The sequence below is a fragment of the Hyla sarda genome, chromosome 5 (genome assembly GCF_029499605.1).
Source record: "Hyla sarda isolate aHylSar1 chromosome 5, aHylSar1.hap1, whole genome shotgun sequence".
NCBI lineage: Eukaryota > Metazoa > Chordata > Amphibia > Anura > Hylidae > Hyla > Hyla sarda.
The window spans coordinates 154,394,604-154,421,453 of NC_079193.1; the positions used below are offsets into that span (position 1 = coordinate 154,394,604).

General features: G+C 43.0%; 1 protein-coding gene across 3 annotated transcripts in view; it reads right to left on the minus strand.

Annotated features, from left to right (window-relative positions):
- Window positions 1-26,850, minus strand: part of LOC130273539 (cytochrome c oxidase assembly factor 1 homolog) — a 140,741-nt gene that overhangs the window by 43,941 nt on the left and 69,950 nt on the right. For 2 of the 3 annotated variants that reach the window (XM_056520535.1, XM_056520536.1), the window contains exon 3: window positions 11,886-11,965. The gene's annotated coding sequence lies outside the window, so the exon portion shown is untranslated. Of the gene's footprint in view, window positions 1-11,885; window positions 11,966-12,372; window positions 12,484-26,850 lie in introns of all 3 variants that reach the window. The other variant, XM_056520537.1, reaches the window with a different exon arrangement.

Genomic DNA, 26,850 nt, shown 5'->3' on the forward strand with positions numbered 1-26,850 from the left:
CTTTTTGATTGATTCCTATGTTATTATCTAACCTATAAGGTAGACTTTCCTGTGAGTTTATTTTGCAGTCTGACTCTTTGCTGCTCCATTTTAATAATTTTTTCTGTTTGTATGTTATTCAATAAAATGTGATATTTCTATAGTATTCTTGGCTATAGGGAAAAATAAAAAGGCTATAGAGGTCAGAAGTTCTGCAAAAAAAGTGGGCGGGGCAACGCATTTTCGGTTTCGGTTTTTGGCCAAGCACAGCCTAGATTTTCGGCCCAAAATTTCCCTTTCCGTGCCTCCCTAGTTTAGAGTCAATAATTTTCAGCTGTGAAGGGCTGACGTGCGTCATTATGAAATAGCGCTTGGCATATGATAAATTTGTCTGAGCAATACACAGCTAGGGGTAATTACCTCAGCACAGTCAATTATAAACTGAAAGTAAAAGTGTCTGTGTTAGGTGGTATGTGTTGCTGACCCTCAGAGGGCTCATTTTATGCATCATGATCTGTAGCATTTAGTGTTACCACTTTTGTGTATATGTGACTTTTTGTTCACTTTTATTCATTTTTTTTGTGATGTGATAACATTTTTTTTTTTTTTTTTTTTTTTTTTTACATTTAACCCCTTAAGGACCAGGCCATTTTATACCTTAAGGACCGGAGCGTTTTTTGCAATTCTGACCACTGTCACTTTAAACATTAATAACTCTGGAATGCTTTTAGTTATCATTCTGATTCCGAGATTGTTTTTTCGTGACATATTCTACTTTAACTTAGTGGTAAAATTTTATGGTAACTTGCATCCTTTCTTGGTGAAAAATCCCAAAATTTGATGAAAAAAATGAAAATTTTGCATTTTTCTAACTTTGAAGCTCTCTGTTTGTAAGGAAAATGGATATTCAAAATAAAACATTTTTGGGTTCACATATACAATATGTCTACTTTATGTTTGCATCATAAAATTTATGAGTTTTTACTTTTGGAAGACACCAGAGGGCTTCAAAGTTCAGTAGCAATTTTGAAATTTTTCACAAAATTTTCAAACTCACTATTTTTCAGGGACCAGTTCAGTTTTGAAGTGGATTTGAAGGGTCTTCACATTAGAAATACCCCATAAAAGACCCCATTATAAAAACTACACCCCCTAAAGTATTCAAAAAAACATTCAGTAAGTGTATTAACCCTTTAGGTGTTTCACAGGAATAGCAGCAAAGTGAAGGAGAAAATTCAAAATCTTCATTTTTTACACTCGCATGTTCTTGTAGACCCAATTTTTGAATTTTTATAAGGGGTAAAAAGGAGAAAATTTTTACTTGTATTTGAAACCCAATTTCTCTCGAGTAAGCACATACCTCATATGTCTATGTTAATTGTTCGGCGGGCGCAGTAGAGGGCTCAGAAGTGAAGGAGCGACAAATGGTTTTTGGGGGGCATGCCGCATTTAGGAAGCCCCTATGGTGCCAGGACAGCAAAAAAAAACACATGGCATACCATTTTGGAAACTAGACCCCTCAGGGAACGTAACAAGGGGTAAAGTGAACCTTAATATCCTACAGGTGATTCACGACTTTTGCATATGTAAAAAAAATATATTTTTTTTTTACCTAAAATGCTTGGTTTCCCAAAAATTTTACATTTTTAAAAAGGGTAATAGCAGAAAATACCCCCCAAAATTTGAAGCCCAATTTCTCCCGATACAGAAAACACCTCGCATGGGGGTGAAAAGTGCTCTGCTGGTGCACTACAGGTCTCAGAAGAGAAGGAGTCACATTTGGCTTTTTGAAAGCAAATTTTGCTCTGGGGGCATGCCGCATTTAGGAAGCCCCTATGGTGCCAGAACAGCAAAAAAAAAACACATGGCATACCATTTTGGAAACTAGACCCCTCGGGGAACGTAACAAGGGGTAACGTGAACCTTAATGCCCTACAGGTGTTTCACGACTTTTGCATATGTAAAAAAATATACATTTTTTTTACCTAAAATGCTTGGTTTCCCAAAATGTTTACATTTTTAAAAAGGGTAATAGCGGAAAATACCCCCCAAAATTTGAAGCCCAATTTCTCCCGATTCAGAAAACACCCCATATGGGGGTGAAAAGTGCTCTGCTGGCGCACTACAGGTCTCAGAAGAGAAGGAGTAACATTTGGCTTTTTGAAAGCAAATTTTGCTCTGGGGGCATGCCGCATTTAGGAAGCCCCTATGGTGCCAGAACAGCAAAAAAAAAACACATGGCATACCATTTTGGAAACTAGACCCCTCGGGGAACGTAACAAGGGGTAATGTGAACCTTAATACCCTACAGGTGTTTCACGACTTTTGCATATGTAAAAAAATATATATTTTTTTTACCTAAAATGCTTGGTTTCCCAAAATTTTTACAATTTTAAAAAGGGTTATAGCAGAAAATACCCCCCAAAATTTGAAGCCCAATTTCTCCCGATTCAGAAAACACCCCATTTGGGTGTGAAAAGTGCTCTGCTGGCGCACTACAGGTCTCAGAAAAGAAGGAGTCACATTTGGCTTTTTGAAAGCGAATTTTGCTCTGGGGGCATGCCGCATTTAGGAAGCCCCTATGGTGCCAGGACAGCAAAAAAAAAACACATGGCATACCATTTTGGAAACTAGACCCCTCGGGGAACGTAACAAGGGGTAATTTGAACCTTAATACCCTACAGGTGTTTCACGACTTTTGCATATGTAAAAAAATATATATTTTTTTTTACCTAAAATGCTTGTTTTCCCAAAAATTTTACATTTTTTAAAAGGGTAATAGCAGAAAATACCCCCCAAAATTTGAAGCCCAATTTCTCCCGAGTACGGCGATACCCCATATGTGGCCCTAAACTGTTGCCTTGAAATACGACAGCGCTCCAAAGTGAGAGCGCCATACGCATTTGAGGCCTAAATTAGGGATTGCATAGGGGTGGACATAGGGGAATTCTACGCCAGTGATTCCCAAACAGGGTGCCTCCAGCTGTTGTAAAACTCCCAGCATGCCTGGACAGTCAACGGCTATCTGGCAATACTGGGAGTAGTTGTTTTGCAACAGCTGGAGGCTCCGTTTTGGAAACAGTGGCGTACCAGACGTTTTTCATTTTTATTGGGGAGGGGAGGGGGGCTGTGTAGGGGTATGTGTATATGTAGTGTTTTTTACTTTTTATTTTATTGTGTGTTAGTGTAGTGTAGTGTTTTTAGGGTACAGTCACACGGGCGGGGGTTCACAGTAGTTTCTCGCTGGCAGTTTGAGCTACGGCAGAAAATTTGACGCAGCTCAAACTTGCAGCCGGATACTTACTGTAATCCTCCGCCCATGTGAGTGTACCCTGTACGTTCACATTGGGGGGGACATCCAGCTGTTGCAAAACTACAACTCCCAGCATGTACGGTCTATCAGTGCATGCTGGGAGTTGTAGTTTTGCAACCGCTGGAGGCTCCGTTTTGGAAACAGTAGCGTACCAGACGTTTTTCATTTTTATTGGGGAGGGGAGGGGGGCTGTGTAGGGGTATGTGTATATGTGGTGTTTTTTACTTTTTATTTTATTGTGTGTCAGTGTAGTGTAGTGTTTTTAGGGTACAGTCGCACGGGCGGGGGGTTCACAGTAGTTTCTCGCTGGCAGTTTGAGCTGCGGCAGAAATTTTGCCGCACCTCAAACTTGCAGCCGGATACTTACTGTAATCCTCCGCCCATGTGAGTGTACCCTGTACATTCACATTGGGGGGGGGACATCCAGCTGTTGCAAAACTACAACTCCCAGCATGTACGGTCTATCAGTGCATGCTGGGAGTTGTAGTTTTGCAACAGCTGGATGCACACTGGTTGTGAAACACCGAGTTTGGTAACAAACTCAGTGTTTTGCAACCAGTGTGCCTTCAGCTGTTGCAAAAGCTACAACCCCCAGCATGTACGGACAGCGGAAGGGCATGCTGGGTGTTGTAGTTATGCAACAGCTGGAGGCATACTACTTTGGCTGGGGATGCTGGGGATTGTAGTTATGCAACAGCTGGAGACACACTGGTTTACTACTTAACTCAGTGTGCCTTCAGCTGTTGCAAAACTACAACTCTCAGCAGTCACCGACAGCCAACGGGCATGCTGGGAGTTGTAGTTATGCAACCACCAGATGCACCACTACAACTCCCAGCATGCACTTTAGCTGATTGTGCAAGCTGGGAGTTGTAGTTACACAACAGCTGAAGGTGCACTTTTCCATAGAAAGAATGTGCCTCCAGCTGTTGCAAAACTACAAGTCCCAGCATGCCCATAAGGGCATGCTGGGAGTTGTGGTGGTCTGCCTCCTGCTGTTGCATAACTACAGCTCCCAGCATGCCCTTTTTGCATGCTGGGAGCTGTTGCTAAGCAACAACAGGAGGCTGTCACTCACCTCCAACGATCCTCGCCGCACAGGTCAGTCCCTCGTCGTCTCCGCCGCCGCCGCTGCTCCTGGGGCCCCGATCCCAACAGGGGCGCCGGGGATCGGGGTCCCCAGCACCCGGGGTGCACGTCCCGCACCCGCTCACGTCCTCCGGAAGAGGGGCGGAGCGGGTTGCGGGAGTGACACCCGCAGCAGGCGCCCTGATTGGTCGGCCGGTAATCCGGCCGACGAATCAGGGCGATCGCGAGGTGGCACCAGTGCCACCTCACCCCTGCTGCCTCTGGCTGTTCGGGGCCGTCTCTGACGGCCCCGATCAGCCAATAATTCCGGGTCACCGGGTCACTGGAGACCCGATTGACCCGGAATCTGCCGCAGATCGCTGGACTGAATTGTCCAGCGATCTGCGGCCATCGCCGACATGGGGGGTCATAATGACCCCCCTGGGCGATATGCCCCGATGCCTGCTGAACGATTTCAGCAGGCATCGGGGACCGGCTCCGCTCCAGATGGTTGCGGGGGGCCGGTAAAACACATGACGTTCTCATACGTCATGTGTCCTTAAGGACTCGGAAATGGAGACGTATGAGAACGTCATGTGTCCTTAAGGGGTTAAAGGGGTTATCCAGGAAAAAACTTTTTTTTTATATATCAACTGGCTCCAGAAAGTTAAACAGATTGGTAAATTACTTCTATTAAAAAATCTTAATCCTTTTAGTACTTATGAGCTTCTGAAGTTGAGTTATTCTTTTCTGTCTAAGTGCTCTCTGATGACACGTGTCTCGGGAACCTCCCAGTTTAGAAGCAAATCCCCATAGCAAACCTCTTCTACTCTGTGCAGTTCCCGAGACAAGCAGAGATGTCAGCAGAGAGCACTGTTACCAGACAGAAAACAACAACTCAACTTCACCAGCTGATAATTATTGAAAGGATTAAGGTTTTTTAATAGAAGTAATTAAGAAATCTGTTTAACTTTCTGGAGCCAGATGATATATAAAAAAAAGTTTTTTCCTGGAATACCCCTTTAAGGTGTTCACCGCACGGGACCATTAACATTTTTTTTTTTAAATTCGTTTTATTAAACAGGAAATAAAGATAACAAAACAGTAAAACCAAAACATATGGCTCCGCACAAGCCATGCTTACACACGACAAAATTCCCACGCAGGGGAGGCAATGATATATATCGGGATAAAAGCATAGTACAGCGGTCAGGTGCTGTGTAAATAAAACGTAGGAGTGCTCCGTGACATAGTAAAACCAATGTATCGTATATATCAGATGGGAATCACTATGGGCACTATCCGCAAGCCACTGCCACTGTCAAAACAAAAAGAGATGGGGGGGGGGGGTGGACGGGGGGAGTAAGGAAAACGAAAGAATCAGTTAGCGCAGGATTAAACAAAACAAAAAAAAATATAAAGGGGAAGGGGGAAACAGGGAGGGCCAAAGGGGGGAAGGGGAAAGCACTAAAAAGGAAAAATAGAACGAAGAGGGGAAGGAATAGAGGGGGGGATCAAAGGGAGGGTCCCCAGGTAGACAACAATCAACAATTGTCTCAGGGTGGAGTGCGAGGCAGCAATGCGTCCCTAGATGTATAGTAGTCGTGGGCTGTAAACAGAGTATCAGTAGAAGCGCACCACACACCCCACACCTTATCAAACTTTGCTTCGCATTTCCTATGTTTATATACCAAGCGTTCAAATGGTAATACATTGTTTATCAATCTCTTCCACATAGACACATTAGGAGGTCTAGGATCCATCCACCTCAAAGCTATGGCCTTACGGGCCATGAACAGTGATTCTCTTAGCAAAACTCTAGTGAAATAAGGCCAACTGTCTTCATCAATAATACCGAACAGACAAAACAGGGGCATACGAGGGACAGTTCTACCTAATAATAAGGAGAGAAAGGATGTGACCTCCTTCCAAAAATAACACACATAGGGGCAAGACCAAATAAGATGCCAAAAATCTGCCCTGGGAGAGCTACACCTGTGGCACTGGTCACTCTGTGTCCTACCCATTCGATGCAGTCTAATCGGTGTGAGATAGCAACTATGAATAATGTAGAGTTGGGTAATCTTATTATTCGCAGCGGGGGACACCAGTGTGTGAGACGATTGGACCTCCCTCCACTGTTCCTCAGTCAAACCAGGGATATGGGATCTCCAGTATGCTTCCGCAGGGAGAGGTGCCCGAGCATGCTTAATTTCAATAATATGAGCGTAAAGAACAGAAACCAACCCCCCAGGACCTTGAGACCTGATAACTCCTATCAGTGGGTAATCAGAGATTTTAGTGGTGGACGGGGGGAATTGAGTCAATAAGGCATGGCGCAACTGCAGGTATTTATAAAAAGCCGTTCTAGGTAGGTCGAATTTTCCTTGTAACTGGGTGAAGGAAGAAAAAATATTATCCGAGTACAGGTGAGACAATTCTCTAATGCCATGGGATTTCCAAAAGGTCGGGTCTAAGTCAGCTGTCAAGTGCGTCAGATATGGGGCATCCCAAAGCGGAAGGTCAGTCGCTACGTCCGTAAAGTCATGAAGCTTCTTGACCGTCGTCCACACCTGGGAGGCCAGGCGATGTAAAGGTAAGAGTCTACCGCTCCCAGAGGAAGGCCTGTCCAACCAGGCCCTTAAATGGGTCTGATGAGCATAATGGGCAAGGTGGTGTTCCGAGTTGGGTAGTGGCTCCGCCCTGACCCATGAGCGAAGTAGCCTCAATTGTCCAGCCAAGTAGTACGCCTGGAAGTCCGGGAGGGCATAACCCGCCCGGGCCTTCATGCGCTGCAAGGTTACCAACTTCAATTTAGACCGGGAATTGCCCCAGATAAAAGAAGGTAAAAGCGAGTGGAGGGACTTAAAGAAGGACATGGGTACCGGAGTAGCAGCATGCTCAAGAATGTAGAGACATTTAGGCAAAATGATCATTTTGATCAAGTTTATTCGACCTGGGACGGACAGAGGCAAAGTACCCCAGATCTTAAATTTGTCTTTAATCAAGGAGAGGAGTGGGAGGGCGATTAATGCAAAGTCATTAGACATATCTCTATGGACCAGAATACCCAGATACTTAAACTGTTCGACCACCTGGAGGCCCGCAAAAACAGCGGGCCACCCAGTAGGCCGAAGAGGAAGTAAAAAGGACTTGGACCAGTTAATAACAAGGCCAGAGTACACACCAAATCTATCTATTGTAGATATGACTAGAGGGAGTGAGGACCGCGGGTTACTCAAGAACAAGACCATGTCATCAGCATATAAACCAATTCGGTCCTCCCTACCACCATACACTATACCGGAAACATCCCGGTCCTGTCTAATTTGGATAGCCAAGGGCTCCGCCGCAATAGCATACAACAGAGGCGAGAGCGGGCACCCTTGTCTGGTACCCCTCCCAAGACTAAAAAGGGTAGAGCAAATCCCATTAACACATACTTGCGCCCTGGGATTCGTGTAGAGAATACGTATCCAGCGAATGAACTTAGCTCCAAAGCCAAACTTCTGTAGTACTGCCAGGAGATAAGGCCATTCAACTGAATCAAAGGCCTTGGCCGCGTCAAGCGAGGCCAAAGCCCAGTCCTGTTCCAATGCGGACCCCAGTTGCACCGCCGTTTGGACCCTCCTTATATTATCAGTAGTGGATCTGCCCGGTATAAAGCCGGACTGGTCTTCATGAATAATGGTCCGTATACATTTATTCAGGCGCAATGCTAATATCTTTGTGAGTATTTTGTAGTCGATATTCAGCAACGATATTGGTCTGTACGACCCACAATCCAAGGGGTCCTTATCGGGCTTAAGGAGAACCACTATGGTAGCCTCACATAGAGAAGCCGGCAAGGACCCAGACACAAATGCGTTGCTATACATAGACTGCAAACTGCTGGCCACCTGAGGAAGATACTTAATATAGACCTCCAAAGGAAGCCCATCAGGACCCGCGGCTTTGCCCCCAGTCATCCCAGTCACAGCCTCCACGATGTCGTCAGTCGTAATGTCCCTGTCCAAGTCCTCCCTATCCACGACCGAAAGTCTGGGAAATGTAATCCTCGCCAGGTAGTCCAACAGGTCAGAAGTCGAGTACGTCACTCTAGATCTGTATAGGTCAATGTAAAAGTCAGCAAATCTATCAGCAATACTGGTAGAGTCCAGTAGAACCGTCCCAGCAGAGGATGAAATGCGGAGAATAGGGGGAACGGCCTTATCCTGTCTCACCAGTTGGGTTAGAGCTTGCTGGACTGGTTGCCATGCTCGAAGAAGAATTGTTTAGAGAAAAACAACTTACGGTTCATTTTCTCATTTAGGTGTTGTAAATATGTCCTACCCATGGCAAGCCAAGCTTCCCTATGAGCGTCTGTAGGATCCTCCGTGTACCTGGCCTCCAATCCAGCACACCGCTCCGCCAGTTCCTCCTCTCTGACTGAGGTTTCCCTCTTCAGATAAGAGATGGATGATCTAAGACAACCTCTCAAGTATGCTTTCAGAGTTTCCCACAGTATACCAGGGTCCGTCTCACAGTCCTGTGTCCCTAGAAATACCTGCAGTTGGTCAGGGATCCTGTCCACCGGATCTAAAAGCTGCAGCCAAAAGGGATGCACCTTCCATCTTCTATGAACAGAAACAGAAGGGACATTAATTGAAAGTAACAGAGGTGAATGGTCAGAAATAGCTCTGGTATAGTAATAAATCTCGGACACCACCCCCGCCAAAGCGGAGGACCCATAAGCGTGATCTATACGGGATAGAGAGTTATGCCCTAAGTTATAACAGGAATATACTCTTGCACTTGGGTGTCTAACCCTAAATAAATCAACCCAACCCACCTCGAGCATGAGAGCCGCGAAGGGACTAGGGCCCCCGGAAGGGTTACCCAGTCTCCTCACTTGTCGGTCTATAGACATATTTGGAATCATATTGAAGTCCCCCATACACAGACATTTAACACCCGGGTACGCTGCTGCAAAGGATATTGCTACGTGGAACACCTCTAGCGTAGCTGGCGGGGGATTATAAATACCAATCAGGATTAAGGGGTCATTATTCACATAACGGACAGTAACGGGCTCCCATCTAAGGGATCTATGTATCAACAAGGAGACACCCCGTGAGAAGGACGTGTGGCAGGAGTGAGCTCGCCACTGCACCCACGGCCTCCCCAGGAGGTGACACCTGGATGGGACGAGATGCGTCTCTTGTAGACACACTATCTGTGGTTGAAATTTCCGTATATGAGAAAAGACTAGTACCCTCTTTTTAGGGGACCCCAATCCCCTAACATTCCAGGACATCACTCTATAAGCAGCCATCATTAAAACAAACAAAAAAGAGCATTAAACAGAAAGTCAAAAACCCCCCCACCTCCCCTCCCTCCCTGAGGCCACCCCCCACCCCCCCAGAAGCAACACATACCATACAGTCCCCAGCAAAGAATCATAAGTGCGGGCCAAAACCATTAACCAATTGAAAACCCAAAAATTGAGATACCGTAGCATCCCACAAAAACACATAGTCAAAAATCCAAGTCCAGTACTCAACCAGCTATAACAAGCTCACCATAGTCTGTAGATGTAATATAGGTGACTTCTATATACGGGGGTGAACCCGGGATGTTATTAATAAAGCGGAGACCCCCTACCACCACCGGGAATGGCTTTAACTACCACCCATTAGGGCCAGGGTACTGTGCGACGGGGAGCAAACATGAAAAAAGGGAATCAGGACTAGCAGGATCACTCATGCCACCATGCGGGGGGAAGCTCCTCTCCTTCTGCGCAGCCATTCCAACACCTCCGCTGGATCAGTGAAGAAAACCGCTCGATCTCCATCTTGTACCCGCAGGCGGGCAGGATATGCCATTGAGTACGAAATTTGCAATTCTCGAAGACGCGCTTTCACAGTAGCAAAGGTCGCCCTCTTTTTCTGTAAATCAGCAGAAAAGTCTGGGAAAAAGGATACTTTCACATTATCATAGGTGATGTCCCCTAATTGTCGAGCCTGACGCAGTAATAAATCACGGTCGTTACAGTTCAGGATACGGGCCAAGAACGGCCTAGGAGGGGCCCCAGGTGGTGGAGCCCGGGCCGGGACCCTATGGGCCCTCTCAACTGTAAACGCCACGGAGAATGGGGCATTGGGGAACAACTCACGGAACCACCGCTCAGCAAACATGGCCGGCGCCTGACCTTCAGCCCGCTCAGGTAGTCCAATGATGCGAACATTATTCCTTCGCAGTCTGTTCTCCAGATCATCCTGTTTCTGTTTACACATGGACAGCTGCGATTCCAACGTGGAGATAGTATTCGGCATCGGAGATACCGTATCCTCCAGAGTAGAGACACGGTCCTCGACCTGCACCAACCGTCCTCGTACATTCTGCAGGTCCTGATGCAGCAGGCCCACGTCCACCTTCACCTCCTCCAGCTTCCCTGTGAGCGTCATCTGGCAGGACGAGATCGCTTGGAGTAGCTGTTCGGTCACCTGCTTCAAGGTGAGATCCGAGCCGGAGTCTCCGGGGCTTCCGGACTCAGGAGAATCGTCCTCCACATCCTCCGGCTCCGGGGCCATGCAGGCCGCGCTGCCGGCGCCATCTTGGACAGGGCCCCGTGCAAACTCCTGCAGCTTTTCCACTGCAGATTTATCCTTGTTCCGGTTCTGGTCAGCCTTATTAGTGCGCCCCATGGTTCCGGTGCGTCCAGGTGGTGTCTCGGGAGTCAGGATACTAAACAGGAGAAAGATATCCCAGGTTCGGTGCGGGAGCTACCGCTACATGCGACCGCTCAGACCGCTGCACAAGCCACGCCCCCGACCATTAACATTTTATTTTAATATTTCGGACATTTCCGCATGAGGTGATATCAAATATGTTTATTTAATTGTTTTACTTTTTTTTATTTGTAAAATGGGAAAAGAGGGCAACTTATTTTTTTTTGGGTCTGGAGGGGCTTTTTCACATTTATTAAAACTCAGGGCATGATGGGAGTTGTAGATGTTAGGGCAGCAAGCCCCAACCTATGACTCTCCCCATGTTGCAAAGCTACAACTCCCAGCGTGTCCTGTCAGGGCATGCTGGAAGTTGTAGTTTTTTTTACCATATGGAGAGACACATTTTCGACAGTGTGTCCTATAGGGGTTAAACCATTTTCCTGTGCCTAGTCATGTTTCAGTGTATGGTCCCTGCCTGCCAAAACAGGGTGGGTAGGAGGCTTGCATCTACCGTATTTAAAAAAAAAAAAATCACAATGATAAATTCCTGACCACTGCATCTACAAAGACAGATTTGACTGTCAATAGGGATTTCTAAATAATCTGCTTAGCGGCAAAAAGGCACCAAACCACCGCAAAAAATGTCTCAATAAATTCCCCCCCTTCCCCCATATGTTGTAACTGTATAGCAAAGGCATAATGTGAATTGAGCTATATATAAAGTACACTTTTGCATTTACTTCAATTGAAGACAAAGGCATATTTTAACATAAAAAAAGATGACAAATAGACATAACAAACAAGTATTACTTTACCTTTTTTCCTTTTTTAACACGTACAACGCATTCGGAAAGTCTTCAGACCATTTCACGTTTTCTTATATTGTGGCTTTGTACTAAAATAAAAAACAAATATTTTTTTCCAATTATTCTGCACTCAATACCCTATAATGAAAACGTGGACACTGTCTATATATGGTCTCACAGCTTAAAATGTATATCAGAGCAAAAACTACACCATCAAATGAACTGCCTGTAGAGCTCAGAGACAGGATTATGTGACGGCAAAGATCTGGAGAAGGTTATAAAAAAATATGCACTGAAAGATCATAAGAGCACAGTGGCCTCCAAAATTCTTCAACTAAGGATGTTTGGAACAACCTGGACTTTTCCTAGAGCTGACCGCCCACAAACTAAGCAATCAGGGGAGAAGGGGAACACAGCCAAGACAACATAGGAGCAGCTTAACCCCTTAAGGACCAAGCGTTTTTCAGTTTTTACTCTTTCGTTTTTTCCTCCTTACCTTTTAAAAATCATAACCCTTTCAATTTTGAACGTAAAAATCCATATGATGACTTTTCTTTTGCACCACCAATTCTACTTTGTAATGACATCAGTCATTTTACCCACAAATCTATGGCAAAACGAAAAAAAAATTATAATTGTGCGACAAAATTGAAGAAAAAACACCAATTTGTAAATTTTGAGGGCTTCCGTTTCTACACAGTACATTTTTGGCAAAAATGACACTTTATTCTGTAGGTCCATATGATTACAATGATACCCTACTTATATAGGTTTGATTTTGTCGTACTTTTGGAAAAAATCCTAACTATATGCACGAAAATTAATACATTTAAAATTGTCCTTTTCTGACCCCTATAACTTTTTTATTTTTCCGCGTACAGGGTGGTATGGAGGCTAATTTTTTTGCACCGTGATCTGAAAGTTTTAATCGCTACCATTTTTGTTTTGATCAGACTTTTTGATCACTTTTCATCCTTTTTTTATGGTATGAAAAGTGACCAAAATACGCTATTTTGGACTTTGGAAATTTTTGGCGCGTACGCCATACACCGTGCGGTTTAATTTACGATATATTTTTATAATTCTGACATGTACGCACGTGACGATACCATATATGTTTATTTTTATTATGTTTATATATTTTTTACATGGAATTTGGGAAAAGGGGGGTGATTTAAACTTTTAATAAGGAAGAGGTTAATGTGTGTGTTTTTAAACTTTTTCTTACACTTTTAGTCCCCTTAGGGAACTTTTAGGAGGAATCATTTGATTCCTCATACAGATCAATGGGGTTACATATAATCCCATTGATCTGTGTGCTCTGCGCTCAATTGATAAAGCCTGGTCCTGCCAGGCTTTATCATTCTCAGCGCAGGAGCCGGCACAGAAGGAAAGGTAAGCCCTCCGGCTACCTCAGCAGTGGATCGCCCCCACGCGATCACGCTGCGGGGGGGTTATCCACCCCACTGGACCACCAGGGACGGGATAAAGGCACCTTTAGACGCCACTGTCAACTTCTAATGGGTTAATAGCCGGCAGCAGCGATCGCCGCATGTCGGCTATTAACCTCGGCCCCCAGCTACAAGAATCAGCTGGGGGCCGGCCAGTATGACGCAGGCTTGAGTCGGGAGCCCGCGTCATACCCCATTAACGGCCATTGGAGGAGCATAGACGTCCATAGTCGTTATCGGGTTAAAGGGGTTATCCAGGAATAAAAAAAAAAGGCCTAATTTATTTCAAAGACTGCTCCCTGTCTGTCTCCATTTTGTGTGTGGTATTACAACTTGGCTCCATTCACTTTAATGAAAATGAGCTGAAATACCACACCCAACCTGGAGACAGACAGGAAGCTGTCTTTGAATGAAATTATCTCTGTTTTTCGATTCCTGGATAACCTCTTTAAGGACAACCATGAAAATGCCAAAATGTGGAAAAAGTTAAAAGGTCTAAAAACTTTCCAAACGTACTGTGTGTGAACAAAGTCTAAGGTTTAGTGTATTTTATTAGGATACCTTCTCAGATATCAGCCATTATATAGATAGAAAACTGAATAAAGGAAGGCCTCTGAGTTGTATGTATATTTTTCACCAATGACATTATTTACAAATGTAGTAAACCAGTTAAATCTTATCCCCGGAATCACAACGAGTAGTTATACTTGGCACTAAGCGCTTTATTGTGATCTAAAACCAAAGCTTATTTGATAGTAAAATAAAAACAATTTTAATACTCTGTTACCTGATATAATGCAAATTCATTTAGAAAGGGCCGCATGGTCGTCATGGCAGCAGTCAATAGAATGACATAGTAAGTTATGCAAAGCATTTCCTGTCACAGAATAAGTCAGTAGATGGAGTATCTTATCAGGAACATCTCAGAGGTTTTCCCTCTAGTAACATACCAGAAAACATTGTCACCTATTGATATATGGCGGTAGATTCTGAAATATGACATAACATCTGATTAAGTGTGCCCTAGGCTCCCTCTCATTCAGATTGATTACTCTTATATAAAATGTGCCTGGGAACCTGTCCTAGTCGCCTGCTGCTCACACAGTAGCGTACGACATTCAATGTATTAGGCTAAGTTTCCACTTGTTTTTTTAGTGGGTTTTCCACCTCCCCCCCTCCCCCCAAAAAAAAAGAAAACGCCAAAACGGCTTCCATGGCGTTTTTTCATTGAAAAAAACACTGCGGTAACATGTTAGCTGTAAATCAATGAGAATTCTTTTTCCACTTTGCGTTTTTCATTTGGCATTTTTTTTCACTCTTTTTTGGCGTTTTTCATCTTCTTGGTGGTCTTGCAAAGTCGCAGCATGTTGAGCCTATGGCGTTTTTTTCCCCTAAAATCGTGCCATTTTTCTCCCTTGAAGTCCATGGGAGTAAAAAAAAACACCAAGAAAAACGACATGTGGGTTTTAACTGTTTTTGCAGGCAGTTTTTATTCTTTTTTGGACTTTAGCGATCCCAAAAAGTGATGGAGATACCTTTTTTAATAAAAATTCGTAGGGTACCATTAAAAATATAATAAAAAATATACAGTAGTGATGGAAAAAATTGTATTTAACAAATTGTATCTTTTTTATAACAAAATTTTTATTAATTTTTAAACAGGGATCTATTTATGTGGGCGGGCAAGCCACTAAAAATGTAGCCGACAATAATAAAAATGTAGTGTGTGTGTGTGTTTTCCACTTTTTCTTTTCCTTTTTAGGTAGTACACTGTTCCATCATGGGAGTAGAAGTACCTGTACTAATTGACAAATCACCCCGGGTTCCGCTGCGATCCTCCTGTATAATGTATAGATGCGGCCGGCCACACTTCTATGTTTCTCTGCACTGATATATATATATATATATATATATATATATTTATATATATATATACACAACTATTCATATGAAATATGAATATGTGTATATATACCTCAGTGCATGGGGACCATAGAAGAGCGGCCGGCTCATCTATACATTATACAGGAGGATCACAGCGGGTGTCAGGAGTGACACTCGCTGCAATCTGTCTATTAATGCCGGTACTACAGCTCCCAGCATGGAGCAGAGTGTGCTCCATGTTGGGAGCAGTAGTACCTGCAGCTATGGACCCGCTGCGATCATCCTTCATCCCTGAGATGCAGAGCAGCATCTCTGCTCTGTACTCCGGACGGCCATTCACTCATTCATAATTCCCGTCCAGGGTGATCTGTCTATTAGTACATGAACTATGCTGGGAGTAGTAGTACTACCTAAAAAATATAAACAATAAAGAAAAAAAGTGAAAACACACACACACAGCACATTTTTATTATTGTCAGCTATATTTTTAGTGCCCTGCCTGCCCACATAAATTTATCCCTGTTTAACCCCTTCAGGACAAAGCCCATTTTGGCCTTAAGGACCGGAGCGTTTTTTGCACATCTGACCACTGTCACTTTAAACATTAATAACTCTGGAATGCTTTTAGTTATCATTCTGATTCCGAGAATGTTTTTTCATGACATATTCTACTTTAACATAGTAGTACATTTTTGTGGTATCTTGCATCCTTTCTTGGTGAAAAATCCGTAAATTTGATGAAAAATTTGAAAATTTTGCATTTTTCTAACTTTGAAGCTTTCTGCTTGTAAGGAAAATGTATATTACGGATACATTTTTTTTTTATTCACATATACAGTATGTCTACTTTATGTTTGCATCATAAAATTGATGAGTTTTTACTTTTGGGAGACACCAGAGGGCTTTAAAGTTCATCATCAATTTTACAATTTTTCACAAAATTTTCAAACTCGATATTTTTCAGTGACCAGTTCAGTTTTGAAGTGGATTTGAAGGGTCTTCATATTAGAAATACCCCACAAATGACCCCATTATAAATACTGCACCCTCCAAAGTATTCAAAATGACATCCAGTAAGTGTTTTAACCCTTTAGGTGTTTCACAGGAATAGCAGCAAAGTGAAGGAGAAAATTCAAAATCTTCATTTTTTACACTCGCATGTTCTTGTAGACCCAATTTTTGCAAGTGGTAAAAGGAGAACATTTTTACTTATATTTGTAGCCTAATTTCTCTCGAGTAAGCAAATACCTCATATGTCTATGTAAATTGTTCGGCGGGCGCAGTAGAGGGCTCAGAAGGGAAGGAGCGACAAGGGGATTTTGGAGAGTACGTTTTTCTGAAATGGTTTTTGGGGGGCATGTTGCATTTAGGAAGCCCCTATGGTGCCAGAACAGCAAAAAAAAAAAAACACATGGCATACCATTTTGAAAACTAGACCCCTCGGGGAATGTAACGTGGGATAAAGTGAGCCTTAATACCCCACAGGTGTTTCATGATTTTGCCCAAAATTTTACATTTTTAAAAAAGGTAATAGCAAAAAATACCCCTCAAAAATTGAAGCCCAATTTCTCCCGATTCAGAAAACACCCCATTTGGGGGTGAAAAGTGCTCTGCTGGCGCACTACAGGTTTCAGAAGAGGAGTAGTCACATTTGGCTTTTTGGAAGCAAATTTTGCTCTGGGGGCATGCCGCATTTAGGAAGCCCCTATGGTGCCAGGACAGCAAAAAAAACAAAACACATGGCATACCATTTTGGTTACTAGACCCCTCGGGGAACGTAACAAGGGGTTAAGTGAACCTTTATACCCCACAGGTGTTTCACGACTTTTGCATATGTAAAATGCTTGTTTTCCCAAAAATTTTAAATTTTTAAAAAGGGTAAAAGCAGAAAATAGCCCCCAAAATTTGTAACACAATTTCTCCCGAGTACGGCAATACCCCATATGTGACCCTAAACTGTTGCCTTGAAATACGACAGGGCTCCAAAGTGAGAGCGCCATGCGCATTTGAGGCTTAAATTAGGGATTTGCATAGGGGTGGACATAGGGGTATTCTACGCCAGTGATTCCCAAACAGGGTGCCTCCAGCTGTTGCAAAACTCCCAGCATGCCTGGACAGTCAACGGCTGTCCAACAATACTGGGAGTTGTTGTTTTGCAACAGCTGGAGGCTCCGTTTTGGAAACAGTGGCGTACCAGAAGTTTTTAATTTTTATTGGGGAGGGGGGCAGTGTAGGGGTATGTGTATATGTAGAGTTTTTTTACTTTTTATTTTATTGTGTGTTAGTGTAGTGTAATGTAGTGTTTTTAGGGTACAGTCACACGGGCGGGGGTTCACAGTAGTTTCTCGCTGGCAGTTTGAGCTGTTGCAGAAAATTTGCCGCAGCTCAAATTTGCAGCCGGATACTTACTGTAAACCTCCGCTCATGTGAGTGTACCCTGTACATTCACATTGGGGGGGGGGGGGGGGGGAGAAACATCCAGCTGTTGCAAAACTACAACTCCCAGCATGCGCTAACAGACTGTACATGCTGAGAGTTTTAGTTTTGCAACAGCTGTAGGCACACTGGTTATGTATCACTGAGTTTGTGACCTAACTCAGTGTTTCACAACCAGTGTGCCTCCAGCTGTTGCAAAACTACAACTCCCAGCATATACGGTGCATGGTGTACGGTGACTGCTGAGAGTTGTAGTTTGCAACAGCTGGAGGCACACCGGTCGTGAAACACTGAGTTAGGTAAAAAAAAACTCTGAGTTTCACAACCATTGTGCCTTTGGCTGTTGCAAAACTACAACTCTCAGCAGTCACCGACAGCCAACGGGCATGCTGGGAGTTGTAGTTATGCAACCAGCAGATGCACCACTACAACTCCCAGCATGCACTTTAGCTGTTTGTGCAAACTGGAAGTTGTAGTTATACAACAGCTGAAGGTACACTTTTCCATAGAAAAAATGTGCCTCCAGCTGTTGCAAAACTATAAGTCCCAGCATGTCCATAAGGGAATGCTGGGAGTTGTGGTTGTCTGCCTCCTGCTGTTGCATAACTACAGCTCCCAGCATGCCCTTTTTGCATGCTGGGAGCTGTTGCTAAGCAACAGCAGGAGGCTGTCACTCACCTCCTACTGCTGCTCCGGGACACAGTTCAGTCCCTCGCCGCTCCGCCCCGATCCCAACATTGACGCCGGGGATCGGGGTCCCCAGCTCCCGGGGTCTTCTTCCCACTCACGTCCTCCGGAAGAGGGGCGGAGCGGGTTGCGGAAGTGACACCCGCAGCAGGTGCCCTGATTGGTCGGCCGGTAAACCGGCCGACGAATCAGAGCGTTGGGGAGTGCCACCTCACCCCTGCAGGCTCTGGCTGTTCGGGGCCGTCAGAGACGGCCCCAATCAGCCAGTAATTCCGGGTCACCGGAGACCCGATTGACCCGAAATCGCCGCAGATCGCTGGACTGAATTGTCCAGCGATCTGCGGCCATCGCTGACATGGGGGGGCATAATGACCCCCCTGGGCGATATGCCGGGATGCCTGCTGAACGATTTCAGCAGGCATCCGGCTCCGGTCCCCAACCGGCTAGCGGTGGGGACCGGAATTCCCACGGGCGTATGGATACGCCCTCGGTCCTTAAGGACTCGGAATGCAGGGCGTATCCATACACCCTATGTCCTGAAGAGGTTAAAAATTATTTTAAATTTCATTATATAAAAGATAAATTCCATTAAACACATTTTTTCCATTACTACTGCATCCTTTTTTTTTTTTTTTTTTGGTACCCAACTAATTTTGAAAAAAATGTCAGAGGAGCCAAAAATGTAATTTCCACTCAAAGGCAAAAAACGCCAAATACAGGACGATGCTGTGGCGTTTTTTCTGGCGTTTTTTTCCCTGCCAAAAAAACAAGTGGAAACTTAGCCTTACAGCTTTCACAAGCTAAGATCCTGTATAAGATAGAACATGACTGGATTTCTGTCTCTGGCTGAGGATTAGTCAATTCATTGACAACAAGCAGAAATTTTGAAAGGTGAGAGGAAAGGAAATGTAAAGTATATTAGAAAACTGCATTAGTCATAAATAATACAATTAAAGCTATATTACTTTATATACATGACTGGATTTCCAGTCATTGAAACACACACTACCACTACAGCTTAAAGACTTAAAGTTATTATATATCTCTATGTATACTCTATGGCCAAAAGTATGTGCACCCCTCATCCTAATTATTGAGTTCTGGTGTTTTAGCCACACCCACTGCATACAGATGCATAACATCAAGCCATGCTATCTAAACAGACAAACAGTAGTAAACCCCTTCCTGCAGAACAATGTGTCCAGGGTATTACATAAGTGATCAAAGGATTGCCTGGGAAAAACGGTAGTATGAGAATAAGATGAGAATAACATTTTGTTTCCTATCTACAATGGCAAAAACTATTACTAAAACTTATTTCTACTTGCACCTTGCAATCTAATGAAAATAATCCATCACATGCATATATTTATTAGTGGTGCGCCGAAATAAAAATTATGGTCCGAAACCCAAAATTTAGGGTGTGCTTGGCTGAAACCGAAAATTACTTTTTACCCATCCACCTTTTTTTTTTAATCTTACATCGCTGGAGTTGTATTTCTGCACCACCTACAGAACCACAGGTTATAGCAGTACATGCACTTTATTGAATAACACTTGTCCCTGATACGCATGTATATATATGTGTGTATGTGTATTTATGCAAGAGGCAGTGCTGACCCAGGAGGATCCTGTGTTGAAGGGGTACTCCACTGGCCAGCGTGGAACGAAATGTTCCGAAAGCTGTTTTCATGCTGCGGGGGTAAGCCACGCCCCCTCCTGATGTCGCGGCCCTGTCCCCTCAGTGCAAGTCTATGGGAGGGGGTATGAAAGCCACTATGCCCCCTCCCATAGACTTGCATTAAGGGGGCGTGACTGTGCCATCACGAGGGGACGTGAACCCCCCCCCCACCCCAGTGCGAAAACAGCGTTCGAAACATTTAGTTCCACGCTGGCCAGTGGAGTGCCCCTTTAAGCATGGATTGGCTGGCTCCTTTCAGAGGTCAGGTCAATAACGCTAGGTCTTGGATGGACTTTTTTTTTTAACTATACCAGCTTGTGGGCCTTAGGGTGCTTATCTAATGGAAGAGAGCACTGATAGAAATTTATGGGTGTGCATTCCGGTGACATTAGCTGTGGAGCTGTGGTTGAGCAGGGGAGGGCCTTATTTTCGGCCCCTTTTGTAGCTTGAAAACAATATTTTCAACTATCAAAATTTTGGCACATATAAATGGGTCTTCTTCCCTTCTGGGGACAATTCTGGCTTGGCATAAATCCCAATCAGTTTTTGAGACTTGGTAACTGGAGCTAAAGCTGATTCTAGGGCATGCTACCTGAGATGGTGGTGTGATTCCTTTACCCAAAAGCCTGCGGAATGCTAATGGCCTTTTTGAATCTCCGTAAACCAGAAGCGGTGCCCCTCCCAGAGGAAAATACTTTTTTTTTTTTTTACATATATCATAAATAATGTATCCCACAGCACTCCAGTTCAAGCGAAAAAACTTAAAGGTTTATTTCCTCATAAGAAGTGATCCAATGTTTCGACCATCTGCACAGTCTTTATCAAGCATACAAAGTGACAAAAAGTACTCATATTTATGTGGAAATACAATTTGCAAGCAATGAGTGAAAACAGTGTAATACATGACATATTAAATGCTGAATGTGCATAGAAATTACATATACATATGTACAGTGAAGGGTGACGATATATTCACGTTTATCAAAACATATTGTGTACAGTAAAAACAGTACTATACAAAGTGATGCTAAATACCAGTGTACCAGTGATTGCTGATGCAGGTGAACAGTTAAAACCTAATGAGAAGGAGGAGGGGTTTGATCAAAAACACTCACCCCTACATGACGCCATAATGGTGAAAACACGCTGAACGTTATACACATATATAAATATATATATATATATATATGTACAGTACAGACCAAAAGTTTGGACACACCTTCTCATTCAGAGTTTTCTTTATTTTCATGACTATGAAAATTGTAGATTCACATTGAAGGCACCAAAACTATAAATTAACACATGTGGAATTATATACATAACAAAAAAGTGTGAAACAACTGAAAATATGTCATATTCTAGGTTCTTCAAAGTAGCCACCTTTTGCTTTGATTACTGCTTTGCACACTCTTGGCATTCTCTTGTTGAGATTCAAGAGGTAGTCACCTGAAATGGTTTTCACTTCACAGGTGTGCTGGAGGAGGTGTGATGGTGTGGGGGTGCTTTGCTGGTGACACCGTTGGGGATATATTCAAAATTGAAGGCATACTGACCCAGCATGGCTACCACAGCATCTTGCAGCGGCATGCTATTCCATCCGGTTTGCGTTTAGTTGGACCATCATTTATTTTTCAACAGGACAATGACCCCAAACACACCTCCAGGCTGTGTAAGGGCTATTTGACCAAGAAGGAGAGTGATGGGGTGCTGCGCCAGATGACCTGGCCTCCACAGTCACCAGACCTGAACCCAATCGAGATGGTTTGGGGTGAGCTGGACCGCAGAGTGAAGGCAAAAAGGGCCAACAAGTGCTAAGCATCTCTAGGAACTCCTTCAAGACTGTTGTAAGACCATTTCAGGTGACTACCTCTTGAAGCTCATCAAGAGAATGCCAAGAGTGTGCAAAGCAGTAATCAAAGCAAAAGGTGGCTAGAACGTAGAATATGACATATTTTTACACTTTTTTGTTATGTATATAATTCCACATGTGTTAATTCATAGTTTTGATGCCTTCAGTGTGAATCTACAATTTTCATAATCATGAAAATAAAGAAAACTCTGAATGAGAAGGTGTGTCCAAACTTTTGGTCTGTACTGTATATATATGTTATTATTATTATTATTTTTTTCTTTACTAATTGGGCTTATGAAACCAGTAGATCTGATGATCATTTAATGTTTTGGTGTCTCAGCAGCTGCTGTGTCTAGTCACATATTATGGCACTTAACTATAATATTTGATTTGCTGTGGTTTACTATTATATCTAAAGTAAAAAAGTCTTGTGTTTCTTATTCTTACGGAATGTCATTAGGGTATGGAGAGAACCACTAATATGACTAATGGGATGCTGCATCCTCAGGTCTATGAATGGCTTATTTATCCATTTTGTGTGCATTTCCTAAGTGTGGGATCTACTAAATGAATGAGCAGAATGACAAAGAGCAGTGGTCGGGCAAAAATTTGCATGGCTACATGGATATAGTGCAATGGACCTCCTTTGACCTTCTAAACCGCAGAAATTTGTCTAGGTACTGGTCCATATGAACAAGATAGCTTCCAAGGGTATTGCACATGGCAGAATGTCCCTACGGAATTCCGCTGGAATATTTTGCATGGACATTCTGCTGCAAAATGATTTCGATTAGAATCCTCCGCACTGTGGAATTTCCCGATTCCGGCATCCGCAAAAAGAATAGACTTGTCTATGGGATGGAGCAATCCTAGAGCCTGCCAGATTATTCAAATATGCAGAATGTCCGCATGTGTTTTCCATGAAGACATTCCACCCATTTTATTCTACGTGAACATGAAATCTACAAACCATATTGCTGTGGATTACTTGTGGATCTGCAGTAAAGTCCTCAATTGTAAATGTTTAATACGTTTTTGATTTTTTTTCCTTAGGAAAGCCGCAGAAAAACCTTTAGGTGGAATTGCACACCAAAATCCTTCATTTTTCTGAATGCTTCAGTGCGGATTTGTTGCCGCCAATTTCCCTGAAGACCTCTGTAGATTTGTTGTAGAAAGCTTTTACAATACTTGTTATATGTGAATGTGCCCTTAAAAATGTTACATTTCTGGAATTTTTAAAGGCCAATTTGAGGGGACAGAAACAATCAACTACTGTAATACCAACAAGATGGGCTCAGCGACAACCAGACTAAACTGAAACTCACATGTATTTCATGATGATCTAAATGTTATATAACTTGAATACCATGTTATAAGCAAATATTTATCATAAAAGAACATATTCCATACTGAAACGCTTTGGGGAAAAAAAATGTAGCTGTTTTTTTTTTTTTATACTTAGGAACTTCCAAGCATAATTCCACTTTTTTTAAAAAAAATTCAAAACTTTTTAGAATTTTTTTAATAGCCATTTTTTGACCCCTGTAGCTTAAAAAAAAAAAAATAAAAAAATGTTCGCATACCAGGCTGTATGAGGGCTAATTTTTTGCGCCATAATCTGTTTTTTGTATCAGTACCATTTTAGTATTGAGCTGACTTTTTAATTGCTTTAACCCCTTAAGGACTCAGGGTTTTTCAGTTTTTGCACTTTCGTTTTTTCCTCCTTACCTTTTAAAAATCATAACCCTTTCAATTTTCCACCTAAAAATCCATATTTTGGCTTATTTTTTGCGTCGCCAATTCTACTTTGCAGTGACAAAAAAAAATCATTGTGCGACAAAATCGAAAAAAAAACGCCATTTTGTAACTTTTGGGGGCTTCCGTTTCTACGCAGTGCATATTTCGGTAAAAATTACACCTAATCATTATTCTGTAGGTCCATACGGTTAAAATGATACCCTACTTATATAGGTTTGATTTTGTCCCACTTCTGGAAAAAATCATAACTACATGCAGGAAAATTTATACGTTTAAAAATGTCATGTTCTGACCCCTATAACTTTTTTATTTTTCCACGTACAGGGCGGTATGAGGACAATTTTTTTGCGCCGTGATCTGAAGTTTTTATCGGTATGATTTTTGTTTTGATCGGACTTTTTGATCACTTTTTATTCATTTTTTAATGGTATAAAAAGTGACCAAAATACGCTTTTTTGGACTTTGGAATTTTTTTGCGCGTACGCCATTGACCGTACGGCTTAATTAATGATATATTTTTATAGTTCGGACATTTACGCACGCGGCGATACCACATATGTTTATTTTTTATTTTTTTTACACGGTTTTATTTTTTTATGGGAAAAGGGGGGTGATTCAAACTTTTATTAGGGAAGGGGTTAAATGACCTTTATTAACACTTTTTTTTGCAGTGTTATAGGTCCCATAGGGACCTATAACACTGCACACACTGATCTCCTATGCTGATCACTGGCGTGTATTAACACGCCTGTGATCAGCATTATCGGCGCTTGACTGCTCCTGCCTGGATCTCAGGCACGGAGCAGTCATTCGTCGATTGGACACCGGGGAGGCAGGTAAGGGCCCTCCCGGTGTCCGATCAGCTGTTCGGGACGCCGCGATTTCACCGCGGCGGTCCCGAACAGCCCGACTGAGCAGCCGGGTCACTTTCAGTTTCACTTTAGAAGCGGCGGTCAGCTTTGACCGCCGCTTCTAAAGGGTTAATACCGCACATCGCCGCAATCGGCGATGTGTGGTATTAGCCGCGGGTCCCGGCCGTTGATTAGCGCCGGGACCGACGCGATATGATGCGGGATCGCGGCGCGATCCCGCTTCATATCGCGGGAGCCGGCGCAGGACGTAAATATACGTCCTGCGTTGTTAAGGGGTTAAACTTTTTTTTTCTGGGATATTATAAAAATTGCAATTCTGTGGTTTGGTATTTTTTTTTTTTACATTTACGGCATTTACCATATGGGAGACATAATGTTCTATTTTAATAGTTCGTACAATTACGCATGCAGCGATACTAAATGTTTATTTTTATGTTTACATGTTTTTATATAGGAAAAGGGGGTGATTTGAACTTTTAACATGGAAGAGGTTAATATATGACTTTTAAACTTTTATTAAAACTTTTTTTTTTTAACACTTTATTAGACTTTTAGGAGGAATCATTAGATTCCTCATACAGATCAATAGAGTTCTCATCCATTGATAGAGACTAGCCCCTAGCCCAGCCTGGATCTATCTATGACAGAGCCACGGGACAGCAGGGAACAGAGGTAAGCCCTCTGGCTACCTCTATAGTGGATCCCTCCCCCGCGATCGCGCTGTGGGGGGGGGGGGCGATCCACCCCACTTTGACAGCGGCGATTGGTTTTGACAACCAATATGGTCTTCAGCCGTTGGTCCCTCTCATCCCGGGTTTCCATGGACAACATCCGGTGGGAGCCCAGGATGAGATGGATAACGGCTGATGTCACTGCTCTATACTCTGTGATCCCACATAAGGAGGCATTTATTGCCCTTAAGTGGTTTTTGTCCATTTATGCCCCATACTCCGGTGATCTGCAGAATTTTATTATTTTGGTGGTAGAGTATTTACTCACACATAATTTTTTTAATGTTTGATGGGGACTATTTTCTGCAGATCACCGGAGCATCTATGGGTGCCAAATTCTCGCCTTCACTGGCAAACATCTACATGTGCTGGTGGGAAAAGAATTTCCTTTTCTCACATGACAATCCATTTGGGGAGCACATCCTGTGGTATCATCGGTACATAGACGATATGTATCGATTTATCGGGGGGGGGGTCGTCTATGCCGACCATACAGCAGTTTGGCCTGTACCTCAATCAGAAACCCTGTAACCTCAGATTCACACTACATTGTGATGAGTCTGAGGTTAGCTTTTTGGATTTGAAATTGAGGGGTGATCCATTGAATTTCATGGTCACCGCCTTTACTTATCGTAAGGAACTGGCCACGAATTCGATACTGCAAGCAGGATCGTGCCATCCACCACATGTGGTCAAAAACCTCCCGGTGGGAGAAATGATCAGAGCTAGGAGGAACAACTCCACACTGGAGTTGTTTGAAAATGAAGCGGAGGACATATCAGTAAGATTGAGACAGAGAGGATATCGGACTTGGTCATTGGACCGAGCAAAGGATATTGTCAGGAGAAAAAAATTGGTCTGATTTGATATATGGCACGAAAAAATCATCATCTCAGGTTACCAAGAGAGACGGGGAGGTTAAACCCCTTGTCTTTTCCACAAATTATAGTCATGATTTCAAACCAATATGTAAAATAATTGAAAAATATCTACCGATGGTAGCCAATGATAATCAATATATAAAAATCTTTGAACATGGGTATAAATTTGTGTCACGGAGGGCTAAAACCATCGGCAAATATGTCTCCCCTAGTCTATTCAGTTCCGGTGTGGAAAAGAAACCCACTTGGCTCAATACCAAGGGTAACTTTAAATGTGGACATTTAAAGTGTATCTGTTGTAAAATCATGAAGAATTCTAAAACCTTATATATATCAACTGTAATACGAGCCATGTAGTTTATTTGATGACATGCAATATCTGCCAACTACAGTATGTGGGGTGCACCTCCAATCCCCTGAAGGCTAGTACCAGAAAACACCTGTCAGACATTCCACATTTCCAGTCTCGACACCTTTCCATGGTTAGTAAGCATTTTGCCGAAAAGCATGAGGGTGATATTTCTGGTCTTGGCCTTCAGGGGATTGAGAGGGTCACCCAAAATATTAGAGGAGGTAATATTAAACAAAAATTACTGGACAGAGAAGTCTTCTGGATCATTAAACTTCAAACTAGATGTCCCCTTGGTTTAAATTTAAGACAAGATGTCATTTTCCATTATTAATTTATTGTTTCCCCACAGGATGTCACTTTTCATTCTTAATGTATTGTTTTTGTATAGG